The sequence below is a fragment of the Stigmatopora argus genome, chromosome 5, assembly GCF_051989625.1.
Source record: "Stigmatopora argus isolate UIUO_Sarg chromosome 5, RoL_Sarg_1.0, whole genome shotgun sequence".
Classification (NCBI taxonomy): Eukaryota; Metazoa; Chordata; class Actinopteri; order Syngnathiformes; family Syngnathidae; genus Stigmatopora; species Stigmatopora argus.
The window spans coordinates 1777479-1803680 of NC_135391.1; the positions used below are offsets into that span (position 1 = coordinate 1777479).

General features: G+C 41.7%; 1 protein-coding gene across 4 annotated transcripts in view; it reads left to right on the forward strand.

Annotated features, from left to right (window-relative positions):
* Positions 1–26202, forward strand: part of paqr3a (progestin and adipoQ receptor family member IIIa) — a 73575-nt gene that overhangs the window by 8728 nt on the left and 38645 nt on the right. The window lies entirely within an intron of this gene.

A 26202-nucleotide genomic window follows, 5' to 3' on the forward strand; every position in this document is an offset into this window, starting at 1 on the left:
GGACCAACACTGCTGATGTACCCCAAACGCAACATCAAAATCAATCACTCACTTGCTTTTTGGTTTAAATAATTACATTGATTTGGCAAGATGCCCATTAAAGTCAGTTGAAAATAGTTTGTTAATATTGCGAACCCCAATTTTTGGGGGGAAAACAGGTTCATCAAAGATGCGTTAATGTCAATGTTTGCATAGGAAAAAGCATACTTACATGAGGTGTCTTTGATGGTGACAATAGCTTATTCCTTAACAAAGGCAGATTTTTTTTTTATTCTTAAATTTGCCAAAATGTATATTGCTTAATTTGTAATATCAGTAGGATGACTAGAATAGTGAGTTTAAAGTTTTTAGTCTTGCAAATTCATACTTAATTAAGTTGTCTTTGATGGTGACAAAAGCTTAGTTGTTAACAAAGGCAGAAATTGATTTTTTAAATTCTGATATTTGCCCAAAATTATATTGTTAATTTTTAATATCAGTAGAATGAATAGAATAGTGAGTTTTAACTTTTTAGTCTTGCAAAAGCATACTTACATAAGGTGTCTTTGATGGTGACAAAGGTTTAGTCCATAAGAAAGGCAGAAATTGTTTTTATTTTTTATTTTTGACAATATATATTTCTTAATTTGTAATAACAGTTGAATGAATAGAATACGGTGAGTTTTTAGTCTTGCAAAACTTCATCCTTTACTATTGATCTATAAGAGTATGAAAAGATATCTGACAATCTGATGCTGATTTCTACAAATGTCTTTGATGGTTTGATGTTTTTTCCCACAATCACTGTATTGTTTTTGAAATATACTTTCTTCCTTTTATGTATCCAATCAAAACAAAAGGATTAACCTTAACAGGATTAAGCACCCCCAATACCTCTGCAGCAATATTTCCCCCCAATGTTTAGACTGAATGTTAAAAAAAATCCCCCAAATGAGGCGCCGCCATCTGACCTAGGGGATGACAAACTAGACCGCTAAGGACACACTTCCTGGTTGTACTGCTCACCTGACTTCCTTTTTGAATTTGTCTACATGTATGCCACACCCTTTCGGAATGTGCAATCTAGCAATCGATTTATATAGTATCTCAGAAATACCATGTGTGATGATTTTTCTTAAGAATTTTGCTTCTAAGGAACACATTTGTACTCCCTATTAAAACCATGAATATGGAGGTGAAAATTGTGAATCAGGGGGCGGCTTATACGAGGGAAATTGTAAAATTCAACAATTTTAAGGCAATTTCAAGGGTACGGCTTATACGCAGAGGTGGCTAATATGTGAGAAAAAACGGTAAGTAAAAAGACAACTGTTTTAGAAAGTAGAAAGTACACTTTGAATCCTAGTCCCATCTCTTCTCCCCAAATTAATTTCTCCCTTCGCCCCTACCAGATGCTTCCACAAAGTTGCGTCTCAACTGCAAAAGTCTCGTTTCGCGGCGAACAAACAGCGACGAAATCCCAAACCTCCTTCGTGCTGCCTCGTTAGGAAAGGCCTCAGATTGCGCTCGTTCATCCACGCTCGCGCGGTGTTGTTAATTTCCAAGCCAGCGACTCCAAGAACGTCAACAGGCCATTTTGAAAATGTGCTCCTTGCCCATCATGCGCTAAAAAACGTCGTCTGTCACCGAACCGATTACACTCTGTCACCATTTCATCCGTGTGTGTGTATTTGTGTGTGTACGCGTGTTGGGAAACGAGCTTGATTAAAGCGCGACGCGTGCGCGGCGTGGCGAATCCCGAAAAAATCCGGAGTCAATGTGGCGGACCGCGATCACAGCAGGCGGCCGGTAAACAGCCCATTAGAAATTTCCCAGCATGCCCTCCGCTCCGCCGCTCCAGCGAGCCCACTTTCTGCTTGACTTCTGCAAAGATGTGACGCTAAATATGTCGCGTTATACATCCGCCGCTTTCCCCGGGCGAAGGGGGGTGGAAGAAAATGTGTTTGTCAGCATGCTTAATAAGTGCAGTGTGACAGGGTGTGTGCGTGCGTGTTGTCGTGTTGTCGTCTCTGCCATGATTCACCGGCACCATGGCGGGCCCTTTAGGCACGCCCCTCCCCGTGTCTTTGAACGGAAGTTCTGCGTGAACATCATAGACGGTTTAGCTTTCAGTCCAGCTAATTCAGGTTTGCGCAGAAGACGATTAGCGTCAAACGCGAAGCAACGTTTTTTTTCAGCGTCTAACAAACTTAATTCTTTGTGTCAGTCTTCAATGAAGCTAGCGCACGTGCTATTCACTTTGTAAAAACATCAAAGACACGCTAGCAGTTTAAGTGAAGTAGATTTTTTAATCTTCCTAGTTAAATAAGGAAAATGTAGCCTTCAGAAGCTAGCAAACATTTTTCAAAATTGTTGGAGCTTCATTTTCTGAACCGCTTTATCCTCACTTGGGTTGCGGAGGGTGCTGGAGCCTATCCTGGCTGACTTCAGGAACATCCTGGATTGGTGGCCAGCCAATCGCAGGGCACAATGAGATAAACAACCAATCACTCGTAGCTAGGGGCAATTTAGCCTACAATTAGCCTAGCATGCATGTTTTTTTGGAATGTGGGAGGAAACCGGAGTACCCGGTGAAAACCTACACAGGCCCAGGGAGAACATGCAAACTCCACAAAGGTGGACCGACCTGGATTTGAACCCAGGTCCACCCACTGTGAGGCCGATGCGCTAACCACGCTTGAGCTTCATTCTTATTTCTTAAATATCAAAGACACATTATATGCTGCTTTCTAGTCTTTTGTCCTGTATTTCCTTATTAATTTTATATGTTTTTTAAATCTTCAACCTGCACGAGGGACTAAAGATGGAAATTAGCCTTCAACTATAATCTTACATTAATTCACATGAATATTAATATGTTTATTAATATGTGCTGTCCCTTATTAAATGTATCAAACTCAATGACAATTGACTTTTTAAACAAAGCAACCGTTTTTTGGAGTGAACACCAATGAGTATTCAATCTTCCACAGTCTTATCAAAGATGAATTTTCTTATTTCTTAAATATCAAAGACACGTTAAATGCTGCTTTCTAGTCTTTTGACCTGTATTGCCTTATTTATTTTATATTTTTTTAAATTTTCAACCTGCACGAGGGACTAAAGATGGAAATTAGCCTTCGACTATAATTTTACATATTTACACATATTCCTTCACATGAATATTAATATTTCCAATATTATGTGCTGTCCCTTATTTACAAAAGTCAAACTCAAAGACAATTGACTTTTTAAACAATTTAACCGTTTTTTGGAGCGAACACCAATGAGTATTCAATCTTCCACAGTCTTATCAAAGATGAATTTTCATTGCCATCAATGACGAGTGTGTCTTTGATGCTGTTAAATAAGGCAATTTCAAGTCTTTGCTCCACCAAATTTGCATATTTTTGCGAACCGAGGAATTAGCCAGCTTCAATGAAACAAACATGTCTTGTTTTTGCTGCCCGCCAAAGATAATTTTTCAACCAATGGAACGCACATGTTGCATTTCACGCCGCCGTATTAAGGTTGCGTCATTAAGAGGAAAACCCAGTGTTTGTCAGCATGCATAATAAGCTGGTGTTGACATGTCGTGTCGCGCCTCGGTCGTCGGGTGTCTACTCTCCGCCTCGTCTCCTTTGAGCTGATTCGTCGGGGCAACGGCGAAGCATTTAGGCGCACCCCGGCGTCCGCTTTTGTCCGCGTCATCGTCACATCAGGCGGGGCCGGGCGGCGGCAGCTGGACCGCAACAGATGCACGTTAAAGCCCAGAGAAGCGAGCGGACGTTCTCGCTCGCGTTCGTCTTCTGCTGCGCGTCCAGTCGAGCGCGCGCCTCGGCCCAGCAGGCTTTACGAGCGGCAGCTGCGCCGCACGCCGCTCGCCGTATTCTCCGCGCTCGCCACGGCTCGGGGGCTGACATTTCCAGAGGTGCTAAGTCACTCGGCATCTCGTTACGCCCGCTGACAAGTCGGGAGGAGATTCGGCCCCGGGGATTGGACGGCGGGTTATCGATCCTCGCCGCCCCCTCCCGCCGGAGGTGGCCGGCCGGCTCTCGAGGTGTTTACGGGAGATCGGTCGAGGTGTCAGACCGGCACGCTAAAGCCCTGGTAGGTGCCGGTCAGGTGTCGGGCGGGGCGGCGGCGGTGGCGGTGGCGGTGGCGGGATGGGTAGGCGCTGTTTGATGGAGGGGAAGGGCATCGGGGTGGCAGCTTGGCGGTGTCAGCGGTCAGATTGCCCAAAACCAGACTTCATGGCTGATTTTCTTGTGACACAAGTTCCCGCCGCCCGAGGTCTCGACGCAAGCTTGATTCACTTGTCATGTTTGTCGCATCGCGTGGCAAACAAGTCCGTCAGCCAACGCCGAGCGAGCGGACGCACCCCACGAAAGGTCACTTGACTGCTGAACTGCAAGTTGCTGACGCGGTGGCTCGTTACTGCGACTGCCGCCAAGCTTAACCTGATTTCTTGGCATTTTAAAGACATTTTAACAAAGGAATTATTTTTAAAAAACATCAAAGACACGTTACGTGAACGTTTCAAAATCATCAAAGACAACACCGTCTGATATAGGGGTTTTGTGAAAATTGTTTTAGAATGAACCCGGACATATTTTACGCGTAGATATCAAAGACCCCCCAATGTTGCCGTGGCTCTTTTGCCCGACATCGCTGCGGGCGGCGTGGGTTCGATTCCCGCTCGGTGGGGGCGTGAATGTGAGCGCGAATGATTGTCTCCGTGTGCCCAGCGACTTTGCCCATTTTTTTGGGCTCCAGCACCCCACTACCCTGACAAGGAGAAGCGTGGGGGGGAAATGTTTTGAACATCAAAGACACATCACCATCAAAGTCCGATCTTAGCAGACTTAATGTATGCTTTTGAAACATCGCGGCTGGTTTCAATCGTCGGTCAAAGACAATTAAATCTTTGTTGAAGCTGACGCGTCTTGATCAAACCGCGGATTTTCTCGTGACAAGTTCCCGCCGCCCGAGGTCTTGACGCAAGCTTGACTCACTTGTCACATTTGTCGCATCGCGCCGAAAACAACCCCGTCAACGTTAGCGTACGCTACAAAGGGTCACCTGACTGTCCAACGGACTAGGGGACTCATTCGTTAAAGACGACGTCAATGGCAATTTTGGAGTCTTAATATTAGGGATAGCTTATTAAGGCGGTCAACAATTTAGGAGCTAGCACCGGCGCCCTCTGCTGGTTCGCCGTCGTTACGCCTGGGTCGCTTCGTCTTTGGGGACGGTGTCACGTTTAAAGCTCGTTTGCTCCACTTTTTGTCTGAGCAAAGCGAGACAACAGCTGTAATTTGACGCCTCTTCTTCGCTAATTCCTTTGAAGCCAACCCGCCCGCCATGTTGGGAGGGGGCGGGGGCTTTTCTATTATGCATGTTCCACCATTAGGCCCGTCGAGGTGGTGTCGTGAATTAATCAAATCGGAGCCACCGGCACATCAGAGGTGACTTTGAATTTTTTTTTTAACACTTTTAAATCACACTTGCAATCAATTTGGAGAGTGGTGTTAATCATTCAAGTAGAAGTTTATACTGGGAGTTTTGGATTTGTCAAAAAAAAGAGTGGGTGGGGGGTTCACTTCTTTGCAATTGAACATATTTGCATACTTCCGATTTAATGCGAGAATACGGTGCTCATTTATGGTATGGTCGGATTCAATTCAGCATTTTGCTTCTCTTAACGATATGTTATGATTCATTTCCTCATGTAGTGCAATACAATAAAATACCGTATTTACTCGCATATAAGCCGCCCGCGTGTTTAAGAAAAAATTGCCTTAAAATTGTTGAATTTGACAATTTCTCGCGTACAAACCGCCCCCTGATTCACAATTTTCACCTCCATATTTATGGATTTAATAGGGAGTACAAATGTGTTACTTTGAAGGGAAAAATCATCGAAGTCACGTGGTATTTCTGAGATACTGCATGAATCAAAAGCACATTATTATGAGCAAGCAGTGATTGGCACAAGTGAGTTTTTTCATGTTTTTTTTCTTCTTTAATTTAGTTCATGGACGTCAAAATAAATTTTAGTTAGCATTTTATCTGTTTAGCTTTTCTCTATTTTGAAATGAATGACCATATCGGTTGCATTTTCTTGCGTCATGGCGTCATGACGTCAGGGCGTCATGGTGTCATGACGCAAGAAAATGCAACCGATACGGTCATATGAATATGAATATTTGTCTAATTACAGTATCGTATCCAGTCCAAAAATCGATCAATAAATCGAATGTCGACCGATTGTTTCGTGCTAAAATTCATAGAATTTTTTTTTTCAAATTTCCCATTTTTTTTAGCAAATTTAATTATTAAAAAAATCCTTAAGTCACTCGGCATCTCGTCATGGCGTCATGACGTCAGGGCGTCATGGCGTCATGACGCCAGAAAATGCAACCGATACGGTCATATGAATATGAATATTTGTCTTATTACAGTATCGTATCCAGTCCAAAAATTGATCAATAAATCGAATGTCGACCGATTGTTTCGTGCTAAAATTCAAATGAATATTATAGAGAATATTTTTTCTCCCCCCCCCCTTTTTTTTAGAATTTTTTTTTCAAATTTCCCTTTTTTTAGCAAATTTAATTATTTAAAAAATCCTTTAAAAGCATTTTTTAAAATCTAAAAACAATACATAAATAACACTCAATATATCCTGTTTTCCACTTATCTAATATCCTTTTTGAATATATATTTTTTAATTCACCTTTACGGGCAAATTTCCAAAGGCTGACAAATGTATTGAATTTATTGAGCAAATGAAACAAAATGAGGGTCGGTCAAAGTATTTGAAAAAAGCCATTACAATAATATTCTTCCAGTTAACGACACGCAATAAAACTGCACATTGTTTTACGTTTCCTTTATTTCCAGCTGAAAAATCCCCCATTGCATCCACTGTGATTTTATTTGAAGCATTTTCCCTTTTTTATCGCTCCTGCACGGTGGCCTGGTGGAACATGTCACAATTAGCACTCATACGCAAATATTCATCCTTTCCAAAACATTAAGTTTAAGAACCAGCCTCAGCGTGGTGGTAACTTTCACCCAAAAATGGCCTCACACTGCCCCAAAAAAAAGAATAAGATAAGACATCACGTTGCAGACATTTCATTTTTCCTTGTGAAAACTTAAAATATATGACTTGACTCTGTGGATCAAATACTGTGTATTTGGGTGCTTGTGTAAAAATATTTGATGTTCATCTCGTTAGAAAAAACATATTAAATAATGAAAACAAAGTATCGTATTTTCTGGCATATAAGCTGTATTTGTCGCAAAAAAATGATGACTGAATCGAGGATATAGGATAATACACGACCACTTGCCAACGAGAAGTACTAGTCTTGAATTAACCATCGCTCCGCCAACGGGAGCTAACAGGCTAGGGCAGGGGTAGGGAACCTATGGCTCGGGAGCCATATGTGGCTCTTTCCATGGGTGCATATGGCTCTCCACTAATGTGAGGTAAAATATGTTAATCACTAGTGAGAGAGCCGAGTCCCAAACGCACCAATAGGAGCGTCACGTTGACACTGTGGCGTTGAGACTAGCTCTAGCACCACTTTAATCATAATTTAGTTTGTATTACTCTTCTGCATGCATCTTCTCATTGATACTGATTAATTAGCAACAGCATAAAGATGTTGTCAAAATAATTCAGAGACTTTTTGTGATTAAAAAGTGGTGAAATGACAAAAAAAAATTGCACATTTTCATATCTTTTACTTGTAAATTCTGAGAATGGCTCTTTAGCAATAACATTAGAAAATAAGAATTGTTTATGGCTCTCTCTTTCAAAAAGGTTCCCGACCCCTGGGCTAGGGTGAAAACAGGAAATGCAATAGCCTACCCACGTATTGATTGTTGGTAATGAAGTTTTATTCTGAGAAAGGGTGCCATTGCCTATGGGTGTTGTGTTCACGAGTATACTTCATTACCCAGAAATCCCTCTTTTTTGCCCGCGCATGCGCATTGTGCGTTTCCTGGTCGAAACTCGTCTGAATAAATCGTTCAGTCCTCATAGATATAGTAGTTATACACAAAAGAGATGCAGCAAAAAAAGACAGTGCGCTACAATGATAAACAGCCTCTCATGTCATGGCCACCTGGCTTGGTCACATCTCGAAATTTTGATCGTATCGCGAGCGAATTATTTGATCGAAATTTCCGTTGTACCACGAGCATGTCGTACCACGAAGTACCACTGTATGTCAATAAATTTCTTGAACCAAAACGCATGGTTCCCAACGAAGCAAATCCTCGATCAAATGGTCGCGACGTAAAATCAAATTTCAAGCGCCTTCATGACACACCCAGACATTTTTCCCGTGTTTTTGTCATTGTTGTTATTGTTGTTGTTACTCCCTCTCCTGGCCCCTTGCTGTCTCCCACTCCGAGAGCCTCATTTTGGGGAAAACAGCTGGGACTCGGTCTCCGGTCGCGGATGCTAGCGCGAGCCACGCGGGGCTTGACAGGAGTGATGCACGCCGCCTCGTCCCGCCTAATGAGCGGCGCCGTTCTCCGTCATTATGGGGCATCATTAGGAAATTAGGGGGACAGAAGGTATTTACTGTAAAGCTGCCACCTCCCGAGGAGAGATAAATAGCGGCTGATGAATGCCACCCGTCCATTAACCTTCCCGTTTTTCCCCGGCGCCAGCATATGCGCGCCCAACAATCATTAACAATCGTTAATAGTGGCCGTGACGGTCATTAATAGGCCGGTTAACAATCATTGATAGTTCGCTTTGCACTCGTTAATTGGGCCTTTGCGATCATACTCGGTGAGCACCACAATCAATATTCGGGAGAATGGTCGCTGAAAGTCGTTGATGATTGGATGGCTAATAATGGGGCAAAATAGACACAAAAAGTGGGCTTGACTAAGAGTAATCGGGGGGCATAGCTAGCGTTAGCGGTCGTCTTTAAAATATTAGAGGGCGTAAAAGTCATTTAGGGTCATGTTAGAAATTGTTCAGGAATGAATTAGCTACATTATCCTCACGAGGGTGCTGAAGGAGTGCAATTGCGGTTAGCAACATTTTGATTTATTACTTTGTCAATGTTGGTCAGTGGGAAAATCGTTGGTGTAAATAACAATTGAGGTATTTTTGGGGCTATAAGTCGCATCTGGGTATAAGTAGCATCACGCAAAGAAGCTGGAAAAAAATACAAGCTGTACTGGAACATTATGAGGAGGGCAATTATTTTATTTTATCATAAACTAAGAACAAGCAAACCGTATTTACCCGCATATATGGCGTATTTGTCGCAAAAAAATGACGACTGAATCGTGGGTACGGCTTATATGCGCACAAATTAGACTTGACATGCACGAAATGCCATAACAAAAGCCAATACGTTCATTTATTTAAAAATAGAGGAAAGATTAACAGATAAAATGCTAGTTAAAATTTATTTTGACGTCTATGAATGGAATTCAAGGAAAAATAGTTTTAAAAAATGTATCCTTGCTTGCTCAGGGCGCCGCCATCTTACCTAGGGATGACAAACTAGACCGCTACGGAAACACTTCCTGGTTGTACTGCTCACATGACTTCCTTTTTGAATTTGTCTACGTTCCTTTAGGAATGTGCAGTCCAGTAATCGATTTATACAGTATCTCAGAAATACCACGTGCGATGAGTTCTCTTAAGATTTTCCCTTCAAAGTAACACATTTGTACTCCCTTTTAAAACCATGAATGGAGGTGAAAATTCTGAATCAGGGTGCGGCTTATACGCGAGAAATTGTCAAATTCAACGATTTTAAGGCAATTTTAAGGGTACAGTTTATACCTTAAGGCTGCTAATATGCCAGAAAATATGGTACATTAAAGTCACATTAAAACATTGGAGTTATCCAGTTGAAAATAGACTAAGCATGCATTTAATAACCCACAAATTTGCCTAATTGGTCACCTAATGCCCGCACTTCAATTAGAATGCATTCAAAGTTTAACTAACCTAAGTATGGTCTTAAAAATACCATTAACAGTTAGTTGTATTGACAACTAATAACAATGTAATACAAATCATGGACAAAAAAATCAATAAAGTCATGTTCGTTTGAGACTAAATTATTTTGGATGAGAAGAAGAAGGGTCGGCAGCCAGGGGCCTTGGTGAAGGGGGTGAGCTATTCCTGACCATATTCTTCACACCTATGCCCAGGGGGGGCGCCATCTTGCCATTTGGAACTTTATCACCTGTCAGCCACACACGCGAGACTTCCCGGGCGTCCTTGGAAGTCGCGCTCGGAGAGGAAACACAAAGAATTCCCCTCCGGCCGGCGTCCATCTTGTGCATCCTAATTGATTTGAAGGCTGTGAGGTGAACGTGTGCAGATTAGTTGCACAGAATGCGGCACGGCGGGTCTTTTCAGTAACGCACCCCCCCCAAAAAAAACAGGGTGCTAACGCGAATGCACCGTAGCAATTAGCGCTGGCGGTAATGACGACGATTTGAGGCGTAATTGTGAACGCGCTACTTACGGGCGCGCGCTGTCAATTAGCTCATTAGCGTGGGCCACAGCTGCAAACTTGCATGATCTTGTGCGGGTGATTGTGTCTTTGATGTGCAGGGGAAATACACATTAGTCGCAACAAAGATACAAAGCGGTCTTAAATGCTTGCTGAAACATGGATGCTAGTGTTAGCTTCGTTCAAGGCTACATTTTCTTTGTTTACAAATGGTCTGCCGGTTCGTGGTTTTAATAAACGGGTGTTACATTCATTGAGGATGTGGCTTTGAGGTTTAGACTAAACATACTTTAGGCGAGGACACTAGATTAGATAAACTTGAATTTGGATGAAATATTAATTGAAGACCTGTTTTGGATGTTTAAAATGGATTAGGACTTTCATAGTCTTTTCTATGATCTTCTTTGATGCTGGTTAGTAAGATTAAAATGTATGCATAATTACATTCGGTACACAAAAGACTGAAGTTACAAAACATATGTACCGTCATTTTCGGGTTATACGTTACACCTGAGTATAAGTATGATATAAAGGGAAAAAATGTATACTGTATTTACTCGCATATAAGCCGCACCCTTAAAATTGCCTTGAAATGGTTGAATTTTACAATTTCTCGCATATAAGCCGCCCCCATGTGTAAGCCGCACCCGTAAAATGGCCTTAAAATCGTTGAATTTTACAATTTCTCGCGTATAAGCCGGCTCTCGTTTCACAATTTTCACCTACATATTCATGGTTTTAATAGGGCGTACAAATGTGCTACTTTGAAGGGAAAATCTTAAGATTAAAAATCATCGCACGTGCTATTTCTGAATCAAAAACACATTATTAGGGTCAACATCATAATTAATTCATCCAGTAATGGTTGTTTTCTTACCGCAAAACAGAAAATAACCAACAAATAGTAAATGTTACTTTGCTGACATCTAATGGTGAAAAATATAGCAAGTCTTGTGCGCATATAAATAAACGGTGCATTCATGGGTGCCGTTTTTTTATTTAAAAAATATGGATGTAGTAGCCTTAGCCAAACTTCGAAAAAGTACGACGTCTACGCTCGAAAATACGGTAATCGACAAAAAAGAACGTATGCTAGGCAAAGGTGTGTCTCCATGTTTACAAACGCTCGTTAGGTTCGTTAGAGAAACTAAATTGGAAACTTGAGAGCATTTTCAACATTTGTTTGCCTTTGTAGACATTTCACCATATGCGTGTATACACAATCATATGCATGTGGATTTACAATATTTGCCCAAGTCGATCCACACGTATTTAACAAAAAAAAAAGCAGAGTAAATAAGAGTTAAAAACTTGTGAGGAGCAGATTGTCTGCATCTCTCGGCCCGTCAGATGTTTCATCTTCGTCTGTAATATTCCAGAGGTGACTTTCGTTCTTTCTTAGCCATGTGTGTGACATCACGGGTGGCCTCGGGGGGGGCATTGGGGGGGTGGGCGCCCCCTGTGGAGAAACGCCGACGTGTCACCTTGACGTCTATTGTCCTCTGAGCGGTCCCCTTCGTCTACATAAATGCATCATCTAACGGTCAAAACACTAATTCATGATTCCCGCAAAATTTCATCGCAGCAATTAAAACAAGGAGAAAAATCGGAAAGAAATTTGGGGGTAATTCAGGGGGGTCAAACTTATTTTTGGTATGACGTAGTGACGGTTTTGTTTGCAGGGTGCTTAAGTCTGACATGATTTCTTAAATCGATTATAAATATTAAAATTTGGCCAATTTAAGCATCTAAATAGCAATTTTCTTTGTATTTTTTAATTAAAGAGGATTAAATATAATTGTTTTTTTTAATTTGAAAAATAAAACTCAACATTTTAGTATATTTTGCTAAAAAGGTTTTTTTTGGACATGATGGTAAATATTCCGTTTATTAGACAACAAAAAATTTTGTATTTAAATCTAACCTAAGGCAAACATTTAATATTTTTGCTATTTGTAAACTTTTACACATCAGTTTTTTTTTGTGAGATAGGACAGTAATATATTTAAATGTTTATATTTACGTTCAAAAAGCAAAAAGAAAAACAAAAAAACAATTAGTTTTTAGGATGAGCTTTTTTTCACTAAAAAATAAACCTGAAAATGTTGAACTATTTATAAAAACTGTAAACATCCTTTAAAGTTTATTTGAATTTTAGCAGGAAACAATGATGTGGTGGGCCGTAAGCGGCCCCACAGCCGCCTCTTTGACACCTATACCATAACTTTTTACAGTAGTCAGTATTCATTTTAACACTTTTTTTTTTTTTTCGTCTTTCCTGTCCGTCACGCACATACAGCGCCACATCCTATCTACGTCATATCGATAACAAACGACCACTGGCGTGTAAAAACTAAACCCAAACTATCTCGACAAATTCTGGCCTCGGAAGCGCAAAATGGTCACGTGATCGCTAGCATCTGCTGCGGCCTGGCCGCCGTCGCCGTGGCGACCGCAGTCATCAAGATGTTTCCCCGTCTCCGTCGCTAATGTCTCACTGAGGGCGACCATCTGCTTTTGCGTCCCCGAGGTGCGGACGGCGGCGGCGGCGGCGGGGGGATGCCGGGAAACGGCCGGGGTCCGCATTTCGTCCTTGGCCTCTTCCTATGATGTAAGACCAAGTAAAAAAATAAAAAATAAAAGTCACACGGAAGCCCCCCCTTTGAGCTCCAGGTGTCCTCGCGGCGAAACAGATGTGGCGTGACGGGGGCAGGTGAGGGGCGGTCCTCGGCGCCCCGCCGTTTGCCTGACCTCGGCGGAGTTGGTTTCCCTGGGGGCCCGCCTCTGGCCTGACCCCTTCTCCCCCAGCACGCCCCTGAACTAGCCCACCTGCTCATCACGGTGCATCATCCATTGCGCGTCTTTTCCACGCAGCTTCTCCCACCGAGCCCTCCTTGACTAACCGAGAAACGGCACCCCCGCCCGCACATGCGTCTACCAAAACATCTCTGCTCAATCTTTAAATTGTGTAGGCTGAAGTCCAATTGAATGCTTTTATTGTCATTATACAAGTAGAATGAGAAGTGCACAAAAAACAACGACATAAAAAAATGACCCAAAAATAATAATTACATAATAACAATACATAATCAATAAATATTTGGAGGCCCGGCGGCTGAGTGGTTAGGACGTCGGCCTCACGGTGGACCTGAGTTCAAATCCAGGTCGGTCCACCTGCGTGGAGTTTGAATGTTCTTCCTGGGCCTGTGTGGGTTTTCTCTGGGTACTTCGGTTTCCTCCCACATTCTAAAGACATGCATGGTAGGGTGATTGGACACTTTAAATTGCCCCTAGCTACGAGTGATTGGTTGTTTGTCTTCTCGTGCCTTGCAATTGGCTTTGGCCCTCAGCAGGGATAGGCTCCAGCACCCCCTGCGACCCTAATCAGGATAAAGAGGTTCAGAAAATGAGATGAGAATCAATTAAGTAGTCAACAATGTAAATAAGTAGGGATTTGCCCAAATAAAAACAACAAACGGATAAATAAATAATCAATAAATAATAATAAATATCAACAAATAATCAATACATAATAATAAATAATCAATAAATAATAATGAACAATCAATAAATAATCATAAATAATCAATAAATATAAATTAATAATCAATAAATAATCAATAAATAATCAATAAATATAAATCAATAATCAATAAATAATAATAAATATAATCGACCTACAACCTAAATGAATAGGTAAGTGCCCAAATAACAACAACAAACAAATAGACAAAAAATCAATAAATAATAATAAATAATCAATGATTAATAATATATCATCAATATATAAATAAGTAGTCAACATAATAAATAAGTAGTAGTCGACATAATAAATCAGTTGTAGTCATTTGTTCAATTTTCATTAATTTTCCCTCCCGCTTAACCTCACAAGATTTGCGGGGGGTGCTTGAACCCATCCCAACCAACCATGGGCACCAGTTGGGGGACATTCTGAATCAGTGACCAGCCAATCACAGGCCACCTGAAGACAAACAACCAATCACCATGGACAATTTAGCAAACAATGTTTTTGGGATGTGGGAGGAAACCGGAGTACCCAGAGAAAACCCACGCAAGCCCGGGGAGAACATGCAAACTCCTGGTATCGAACCCATGACCCCAGAACCGTGAGGCCAATGCAAAAACCACTTGTTCACCGGTCCAGCGATTCAATCACGACTATTATTATTGATTTCTTAATCGTGAAAAGTTGGCAAAATTAAGTGTGTGCGTGTTTTGGAACTTTATCTCCGTTTGCAAACGCAGCCAATCCCGTCGCAGGAATCTAGTCTTGCGTCGTCTTCCTTTCTTTCTGGGCCTCCCAGACGAGCCCCTCGCTAACCTTAGCGCGCCCCTCCTTGGCCCGTCCTCTCCAACCGCACGCGGCGCGACCGCCCGCCGCTCCCTCTGACAAGCCAAGCTGTCGGCTGACCGCTTCATTTTGGACGTTGGCAGGCGGCGGCGGTGGCGGCGGCGCGCTCGCAGCGGGTTGAAAAAGAGCGCCATCCCCAAGATGGGGCGCTTCCAAGTGACCAAACACAGGCTGCTCCCCAAATGTTTGCTCCATCTCGTCTTTGTTGTCTGGAGGTCTTCCGCCGTGTTTGTCTTCTTCATCTCCGTCTTTATTGTGCTTCCCCATCGTCTCGTCGCCTCCTCGGCGGCCATCTTGACTCGCCGTAAGCCGCCACTGTCGTCCGTCTGATCTTCCGCGTGCGCGAATTAACCAACTGTGAAAACTCATTTATCGCGTGCTACTTACATGCTGTTCTGGATATGGATAAAATACACGGGTAAATTTGTATTTAATATTCTACTTCGCAGTACTTTATTTTATTTTTTTTTAAATGACACTCTCTAGTACGCCAGCTGACAATCGCACTAACAACAATTCACACCTCCAGAAAAATGTTCCTTCGTGTTTCAGAGGAACTTTTGGAGGAATACAAAGTACCCGCAGAAAAGGCACATAGGCCAGGGAAGAGCATGCAACCTTCACGCAAAGCCTCAGTTCGAACCCATGACCTCAGAGCTGTGAGACGTTTGTGCTAACCACGATTCTGCGTTAAAATGGCAGTCTTATTTTGCGGGAAAAGCGGGCCGTACCACTGCGCCAAAAAATGGGGGTTCTTTATTAACCCATACGTTTAACTAACACATTCCTAAAACTGCAAAAACAACAGCAAAATATTTTTTTTAAAAGTTTTTGGTCCACTAATACATTCACAAAGTGACAACTTGCAACCAAATACACTAATAAACCCTATTATGGAATATTTTAGCATATTGCTGCACTGATTTTTAAACTGCCAAAATGCATTATGATGCAAAATGCCCCGCCCCCCCAAAAAACAAAATTTGAATAAACTTAAGATAGAAAAACTGTAGCTTAAACTACTTTTTTTTCATTTAGAACATCATAAATCATATTACAAAACTAACTAGTTTTACCTGCATTCACTTTTTACCTGTAGATAATTAATCAATACATAATAATATATAATCAATAAATAATAATAAATATAATCCATAAGTAGTCAACAACCTAAATAAGTAGAGAAGTGCCCAAATAACAACAACAAACAAATAGACAAATAATCAATAAATAAGTAATAATACTTACTTATTTAATACTATATTATATATATGTATATATATTTATATATATATATATATATATATATAATAAGTATATATATATATATATATAATAAGTAGTCAACATAATAAATAAGTAGTAGTGAAACTAATAAATCAGTTGTAGTCATTCGTTCAATTTTCATTAATTTTCCCTCCCGCTTAACCTCACAAGGTTTGCGGGGGGTGCTTGAACCCATCTCAACCAACCACGGGCAACAGGTGGGGGACGCCCTGAATCGGTGGCCAGCCAATCGCAGAGCACAACTGCATTGATACCTCATAGCTAGGAACAATGTAGCTTACAATTAGCTTAGCCTGCATGTTTTGGGACATAGGAGGAAACCGGAGTACCCAGAGAAAACCCACGCAAGCCCTGGGTGAACAAACAAACTCCACACAGGTGGACCGACCTGGATTTGAACCCAGGACCCCAGAACGGTGAGGCTGACGCGCTAACCACTTAGCCGCCCTGGCAGCTAAACAAATCTAACGGCAGACTTGCTAACGTCAACGCTAGGCGGCGAGTCCTGGTGGCGTTAAAGCCCATAAAGCACGAATTGTTTGATGTTTCGCCGCCCGAGGCGCGTCTCGTCCCGGCGACCCGTCGCGGGAAATCAAGACATAGAGCAGATTAAACGGCGACCATCAGCGTGACGACAATTACCCCGTGGTCCGGTCCGGCGCGGGGGTTACGAGCACTTGAACCCTCCTTCAACTCGGCACGGCTGCTTGTTTTAGCTCCGTTTCGCTAGCTAACGCCGCCATTAGGCTGATCTACGGCCCAGTCGGAACGCCAGTCCGAAAGCTGTTCCTCACCGCCTGGGGGAGGAGTTTAACTCAACTCCTTAACTCCTCCTTTTTGAGGTGAACAAGGCACATAAAGGCCTGGAGGTAGACACCATAACCAACCGACCATAACCAACCAACCATATTCAAGGTCGAAAATATGATTAAGGTGTAACGGTTAAAAAAAAAATTACTTTCTGACACTGTTTTGTGAATCTCAGAAAAATTAATCGTTTAAGGCACATGTGTCAAAGTGGCGGCCCGGGGGCCAAATCTGGCCCGCCACATCATTTTGTGGGGCCCGGGAAAGTAAATCATGAGTGCCGACTTTCTGTTTTAGGATCAAATTAAAATGAAGAGTATAGATGTATATTATATTTCCTGATTTTCCCCCTTTTAAATCAATAATTGTAATTTTTTAATCCATTTTTTCTGTGTTTTTAGTTAGAAAAACATTTTGTAAAAACTAAAAATATATTTAAAAAGCTAAAATAAACATTGTTTTAGATCTATAAAAAACTGAATATTCAGGTATTTTAATCCAGTTCTTTTAATCCATTTATTTAAAAAAAATCTAAATATTATATCTAAAATGGTCCAGCCCACGTGAAATCAAGTTGACGGTAAAGCGGCCCGCAAACCAACCCGAGTCTGACACCCCTGACATAGACAAATTAAAAAAGGAAGTCATGTGAGCAGTACAACCAGGAAGTGTTTCTGTAGCGGTCTAGTTTGTCATCTCTAGGTAAGATAGCGACGTCAAAGTAAATTTATCTTGTTATGTCGTTTCGTCCTTGTCATCTTGTGGTTTCGTCAAATTTATGCGCATATAAGCCGTACCCTCAATTCAGTCATCATTTTTTTAGCAACAAATATGGTGTATATGCGAATAAATACGGTACTTTGCTATAGCTAGCGTAGGTTGACAGCACCTATTAACCTTCTTACCTGTCTACCAACTAATCTAGCTTCTTCCCAGTAACAAACTGGTTGTCTATCATCGCCACTGGCACTGAAAGAGTTAATTTACCTGTCCTCTTACCTATGATTCTAACTTTTGTACTGGCACGGTCGGCCGGTATTGTTCGGGTGTAGCAGGATTTGACCAGCCGTGAAACAAAATGGAGCTTCTCGTGATTTATACAGCAGAAGGAGGGATTGGGGGAAGGGGGGGGTGTCCAAGGTGGAGGGTGGGAGGGACTTATCCCAAAAGGTCATCCTCAATTTCTGTCCAGAAAATGATCTTTTCCCGCTCCGTAATAAACATTTATCTGATCCCTTTATTGGCTTTATGAGAGCTGACAGTTTAGTTAAGCCATTTGCCGTCATTCGCGGCCAACGCCGCTCGCTACGGTTAACGTTCCGTCGCCGCCGGGGTGGCGAGGGCGGGAGGTCCAAAGTGTGTGTGTGTGTGTGTGTGTGTGTGTGTGTGTGTGTGTGTGTTGGCCGGCTGGGCGGCGGTGAACCATGTGCTGCATTTTAGTTCGTTGTAAAAACTGGATTTGAGCACTTTACTGAGGAAGATGCCGCTATTTTTAAACCACATTTATTCAGGCAAGTGATATGTATTGAATTTATTTGTTTGACCTTACATGTGACTCCAAAAAAAATCACAAATTGTCTCCGCTTTTAGCTCAGTAGACATTGTCCTGCTCCTTTTGATGTACCTGGCGTGGCCACTTGGGGCAGTGTTGTAAAGATGGCGATGTACCGTAGGCAGTTTTTTGAAAGAAATATGATAATGTGTTATAATACAGTAATCCCTCCATTTTTGCGGTTAATGTAGAACAGACATGGCCGCGATTTTTTTTTTACTTCAGTGCTGAGTTTTAGCGTGGATTTTCACATTTTATGAACTTACAAAAACATTTATTTAAAAACATGTCCCCCAGAAAAAATCTGCGATGTAGTGAAGACGTGATATTCGAGGGATTACTGTACTTAGTCTACATGGCTTTTCAGGTCAAAATTGACCCGCTACCGCTTAAACGTTTTTGGGAAAAATCCAGTGCAAAGCGGTCGTATAAACGTGGAATTAAAACAACAGCAACACGACACTTTTGCATTTTTGCTTAAAATTGCGGTTATGTAAACGTGACCAGCTCCTCCTTTTGAGGGTTTAGTGAAGTGGGAATTTACTAGCGTAGCAAGCTAGCTAGCTAGCTAGCTATCTTTTACTCCTCCGTGCTCTGAGCTAGCTAGCTATTCACTCACTAAATGAGGCCTTATGTAAGCTATCAAAGACAAACAGGAATACCCTGTTTTGCTAAAAATAATGATGTACTTCCACCAAACTATTTGGAAAGTGAAAGGCTAGGGTCACCCCTATTTAAAAAAATGTATATATATATTTAAAAGTGGCTTCCATTTGCAAGTTTCATCGTGGATTTTCACATTTTTATGAACTTACAAAAAAAAATGTAATTAACAAAAAAAATTCCCCCAGAAAAAAAATGTGATGTCATGAAGTCGCGATAGTTGAAGCCGCAATATTCGAGGGATTACTGTACTGGTCTACCGGTGCCCTAAAGCAGGCAACTTAAAAACGAAGATGGCTTCTTGGTGTATTTAGTGAAGCCCAAAAACTCGCTAAAACGAAAAGGAAAAACAAAAACAGAAGGTTGAACCTGAAGTAACTGAGACAATGGCAGAGTGCCACAAGAATTGGAAGGGGAGGAGTGAAAAATGAAATTAGCCACTGAATACCTACACAAGGGAGAGGATCAAAAACAAGGAACGGCAATAGGCAAATCCAAATAAGCCCAAAAAGCGCAACGTGCGGAGACTAGCAAATCGCAAAAGGTTACGGGATTACAAATTGGCAACGGTGACACGCAAGGTAATACTTCAGGCCTGTTGACGAGACGGGACGCAGGTGCCACACGGGAAACTCCGCCCACCGCCACACATACCTGGGCTTGGCAATAAAGGGGAAAATCTTCAAATCGTAACAATTAAAAAATGATAATTTGTCTTACCGTAGTTTCTCGCGTATTGATGTGCTCCGCGTATAAGCCGTACCCTTAAAATTGCCTTAAAAACATTGAATTTTACAATTTCTCGCGTATAAGCCATACCCTTAAAATTGCCTTAAAAACATTGAATTTTAAAATTTCTCGCGTATAAGCCGCACCCTTAAAATAGCCTTAAAACAGTTGAATTTTACTATTTCTTGCGTATAAGCCGCACCCTTAAAATAGCCTTAAAATGTTTGAATTTTACAATTTCTCGCATATAAGCAGTAACCTTAAAATTGCCTTAAAATCATTGAATTGTACAATTTCTCACGTATAAGCCGTTCCCTTAAAATTACTTAAAAATCGTTGAATTTTACAATTTCTCGCGTATAAGCCATACCCTTAAAATTGCCTTAAAATCATTGAATTTTACAATTTCTCACGTATAAGCCGCCCCCTGATTCGTTTTTTTTCTTGAATTTCATTCATAGACATCAAAATAAATTTAGTTTAGCGTTTTATCTTTTCTCTATTTTGAAATAAATGACCGAATCATCTTGCATTATGGCATTTGTCACCTTGCAGTTTCAAGCAAATCAAGTCTAATTTGTGCGCATATAAGCCAGTCTTTTTCAGTATTTTTTTTAAGTTAAGAATACGACTTGTATGCGAGAAAATGCGGTACTATATTATTTTAAATTGACTAGGCTATGTGTTTTCTTTTTTGGTTTAGTGTTGAGTTGGGAACTGTAAAGAGAAGCTTAACCACTTGCCCAATTTAAGGTTTTTTTCGGCTGTCTTCGGGGGGAAAAAACCCTCCTTTCTTTCGATTTTTTTCTTTTTTTTTAATTACGTTAAGTGAATGTTGGCTGGCAAAGTGCGCCAGGCGGGCTAAGTTAGCGCGTAAAGTGAACTTGTCACTCGACGGCGATGGAGGTTGGCGTGCGGGAGGGCAAAGCGGGAGCTTCGCCTCCCGATCCAGACCATCTGCGGCCCCAGCTGGAGCGCCGGCGATGGTCTGGCACTTGTACGCCGCCATATTTACAGATCTAAACACAAATGGCGACGGCCTGATTGTTTCACGATTCATTAGTCAGACAAGCTCGGCTCAGGCGCCAGCCCAGCTGTTCCAGAGTAAACCTTTATTGCTTCCGAGGGCCGCCTCGCCGTCAAATGTATTGATCTGCGGCCTCCGGGGTTCGGGGGGTCGGAATACAAAAATGCCTTTTGTCAAACGCTAACGCTAGTTTTGTTCGTACTTTGATTCGGCTTTTGAGTCCCAAGTAATGTCCCGTTTTGTGGCGCTATAAGATTTGAACCTACCAAATTATATGCACTTAAAAAAATATATATATACATGTGTGTATATATGTATATATATATATATATATATATATATATATATATATATATATATATATATATATATATATATATATATATATATATATATATACATACACACACGTATATATATAATTTTATATATATGTGTGTATATATGTATATATATGGGTATATGGGTATAAATGTATATATGTGTATACATGTATATATGTATATATGTATGTATATGTGTTAACATAAACGTTAAAAAAATGTTTATGTATACGTATATGTGTGTATATATATACACATGCGTATACATAAACATACATGTTTACGTATACATGTATACATATATATATATATACACATACGTATACATAAACGTAAAAAAAATGTTGCAATCTCATAATTCAGCTATGCAAAATATTTATTCATTTTCAGAACCGCTTTATCCTCACTAGGGTTGCAGGGGGTGCCGGAGCCTACCCCAGCTCACTTCGGGTAGAGAACTGAGGCCGCAACCCCTACGCAAAAATTTCAAGATGATCAAATTATTAAATTTTCTATTATGATTAATGTTTAACTGAATTCCTCTGAACCAACAATTGCTATCATTAATAATCATCTTTTTATGCGCAAGGGTTTTGGGGGTGCTGGAGCCTCTCCCAACCAACTGCGGTCAGTAGGGGAGTCATCGGTTGTCATCATTAATATTGGCAACTATATTTTAAATGACATCCAAAAGGGAGCCATGCCATTGGTCGATATTCTGAAATGTTTCCTGTTTTATTTTCACAACCTCGTCAAGACAACGTCCACTTTAAAGTCCAACGCGTGGAAGAGGAAGAAGTAGTGCGCACTTCGCTCGGGTCAATTTAACGTATCGATTTCACATTACGGCCTGTAAATATTTCACTGATGCTTATTGGCGTTCTGCCACCGGGCTAAAAGCCGCCATTGATCCCTCCGCATCGTGTCACCGCTCGCGCTCCAGGAATTAGCCTTGTTAAAGGCCCGAGGTGGGCGGGGTCAGGCGACGAGGGAGGCGGGAGGATTTCGCTCTCCCCAGAGAGCGGCGAGACATTTACAACGGACGTCGTCGTAGCGTCTCCTCGGGCTGCGTATGCTACGATGGGCTTAGCACGCCTTACGACCGCCTGATTTAATTAACAGCGTATTAGCTAATTAGCATGTTGATTAACGCTCTATTAATCCGCCGCGGTGCCAATTGAATCTTCACTGGCTACCTTGGACATTAAAGTGGCAAACGGCTAATTAGCAACGCAGGCACCCGTGCAGGCCGATGCTGTCGAGAGTAGCGGGGGGGGGGGGGGGGGGGGTACTGTAGCAACACCAAATTTGGTGGACTTGTCAATCGTAGGTGTACCCACGAAAAAATCTGAAAAAACATAGGAAATCTGGCGTTTTGGTTGGAAGCGGCCATTTTTTGGGGTCATTTAAGCCGTTTTCGAGGGTCTTTCGAACACCCAAAAGCCATTGAACATACCAAACGATTGAGATTTGCTAGATGTGAATAGCCATTGGCTCAAGAGGTCATGGACAGGAAGTGCCCATGAAAATTCTAGCCTCGCAAGCAAGATGCTCCTTTCTGATTGGTTGATTTAGCACCAATTGGCATCTTGCCAAGTTCGAGTTTCTAACCACCTGGCGGCCATCTGATGACCGAGCCAATCAGTGGAAAGAGGCGGGGACTCCAAGCGTGACCGGAACGATCTGCGTCGGACATCTTGAAAATTTTTAGACATGATGGCGAGGGAAATATCTGCTTGTATTCAATGTCAGAGATTTTTTGACGGGAAAGAGGTTGTCGAGGATTGGTCGTCGACAAGTGTGATAAGAGTTGTCTTCCAATCAGCAACTGTACGCTTTTTGTGAAGGTTCCTACTATGAAAAAGGTCTCGGTTTCCCCAATTGTTCTTTGTAATATTTTGGTAGCGGCTAGTATTTAGCTGTTATGTGCAAATTCAATCAATTAAGGCTGCTATTTTCTGTTAGCGATAGGCAGTTGTTCGCAAATGCTTGAAACATCTGCCAAGCGTCATGCCAGGCTTCCTTCCCGCCAGCCACCGACCGACCGCGTCATCCGTCAGGCCGATGACAGCGCCACCCGCTGTTCAGAGTGAGATTTTCAGTATGGCTGCTTGGCACTTAATTAATGAGCCCATTTTATGATTTACTTCAGTAAAGTTCTTAGGTATGGTTATTTTTTCTCATTGTTCCCTGCGATTGGCTGCCAACCCTTTCAGAGCGACTACCTTAAGTGAGCCAAGAAAGGCTTTAGCACCCCCGAGACTCTTGTGAGGATAAGCGGAACAAAAAATTAATGGACGTTATCGATGCAAGGAATGTTGTGTTTTACGTGATGTCCTTGAACGCACCGGAGAGAAAAGGGGAGGGGCAAACAAGTTTTGTTATTGTAACAAAAAATGAATGGACGTCATGAATCAGGTATTTGTCAGCTTCGAATATCAATCCGAGGAATGTTGTGTTTTACGCAATGTCCTTGAACGCACCGGAGAGAAAAGAGGAGGGGCAAACAAGTTTTGTTATTGTAACAGAAAATGAATGGACGTCATAAATCAGGTTGCGTGTATTTGTCAGCTCCGAATATCGATCCGAGGAATGTTGTGTTTTACGCGATGTCCTTGAACGCACCGGAGAGAAAAGGGGAGGGGTGAACAAGTTTTGTTATTGTCGTGTCATCGTCTTTAGCCTTTTGCTTGAAAATACATTATTGTAAACAAAGTTAGCGACGCTACAATACACGTTTTGGCCTTTTATCGTTTTACGTATTTGTGAAAACAAAACAAATTCGACTAGTACGAACATGTTTCACCAATTTATTGAAAAAAACTCAAGGAAATAAACGTAAACATTTCTTTCCTGGCTTGTAAACACACCACTACCGGTCTAATGTGAGCTAGCTTAAAGCAGCGCACGCTTTAAACGGCGCTAACATCTGCGTGCCATCCCCGCACTTCCTGTTTTTTTCTGCGTCGCCACCCCCAAGTGGCGCCCAGAGCCCCGTACTACGCCTTCCCAGCAGATGGACTGCAAATATGGCCTCTTGTTTTTTTTTTTCTTCTCTTTATTATTATTTTTTTCCCTCTTCTCTGGCCGGGCGAGAACGCAACAGTCGGGCAAATGTGCGCTGAGCCCCGGGGGGTGGGCGGCGCGCGGTAGCTAGCGCGGAGGATGCTAATATATTCATGAAAATGTATTCGTCTGAAAAAAGGGGAGAAGATAATTGGGATCGAAGCAGCTTTTTTGGCGGCGGAGGGGACGAGTCGATAAAAACGCTGGCGAAATAATTGACAGACGCCTGTTATATGGACAGCACCCGCCATGACAGATGGGCGGGGGGTTAATACAGGGGGTGAGCATCATGATCACGCCATGGGGGAAGTGTGAAAATGTTACACAACAATCGTTTCTCTCGCGCGACGAGCTAGCTGCCGGTTTCTGTTAGCGACGCGCTAAGCGTTGACTTTTGGTAAGGTTACCGCCGATGACGTCACACAAACGTACCAGAGTTTTTCTAACCATCTCTCCTTGGACGCCGCTCAGACCGAGATGAATGTCGGCCATTATCGCGGGCGGCCATTTGTGCTGGTATTTGACTCGCTAATGATCGTCTTCCAAGTTCATCAGTCCACACACATACAAAGCTAATTTTTCTTCATGTTGGTGCGTGGCGGCTTAGTGGACGACTTCAATAGAATTGATAAATACAAATACAGTGGTACCTTGAGATACGAGCTTAATTGGTTCCGGGACTGAGCTTGTATGTCGATTTACTCGTATCTCAAATGAACGTTTCCCATAGGAATGAACTAAAAACTAATTAATTCGTTCCAGCCCCCCCCAAAAAAGACCCAAAAAAGGATATTGGATTGGAAAAACATTTTTATTTCTTCTAATTCGCCATCTATTAACAAAGTAACACATAACTAGTGGTTTAATAGTACTAAAATGTGTTTGATAGTACTAAAATTAGACGGATTTCGCGCAGGGGAGAGACTTTTTGCATGGCAACACGCTCGTAACATAACATAAACAAATTTAAATGAACTTGGATTATGATGCAGACCCACTCAAAAATAAGTCAAATCTAACCTTACACTAAACTTAATTCTAATTTTGTCTTAAATTTTCATACCTTTCTTCTCCCGGGTTGGCTCTATTGGCCCCGCCTCCACCCTGATTTTCAGATGTAACCTATCGAGGGTTGTTTGCTTTTGTCTTCCCTTCAAAATATTCCCCCAAAAATATGGACATTACAATTCATTTTTTCTTCCCCATTTACACATTTTTTTTCAAATAATGACATAGTAGGTCGCGAACGGCAACAAAAAATCCACTTCAAAAAATCTCAAACTATAAAACAAAAGTAGAAAAGGCGCAAAACGCAAGACGAAAAGACACAATGGAGAACTATGAAGAGGTATGAATATTTCATTCTTAAACTTGAATTATGCATCAAGGGTGGCACTTTGCGAGCGGATTCAACTCATTATGTTGATAGAATTGGACTAAGTGCGTGCGTGTATGTGTTAATATAATAACGTTTGGGTAATATTTGACATGGTGTAATGGATCGTCAGCCATCACTTATTCATTAATTAGACGAACGATCTAAGGCGGCGGGGTTGTTAAAGCCCATCAAGACCGACTTGACGAGTTCACTTGACTTTTGGAAGACGTTTGCGCAAATCCCAAATTACTTTGAACGCCAGTATTGCAACTCGTGTCATTTGTTCAAGTAGCGACTTCTCTTAAATCAAAAGCTCTCAAGTCATCCATTCAAGCCTCGACACAATCGGGTCGAAAAGCATTACTCTTAAGTTCAAAGTGCTTGTCAGAAGTTGCAGACGTACCCAAAAACATTTCATAGGTCAGTTTTTCAAAGTGGATTCCTCGTCAAATCTGATTTTAGGGCTGACTGTTTACATCTGGATTTGGATGCCAGTCTTAACAAG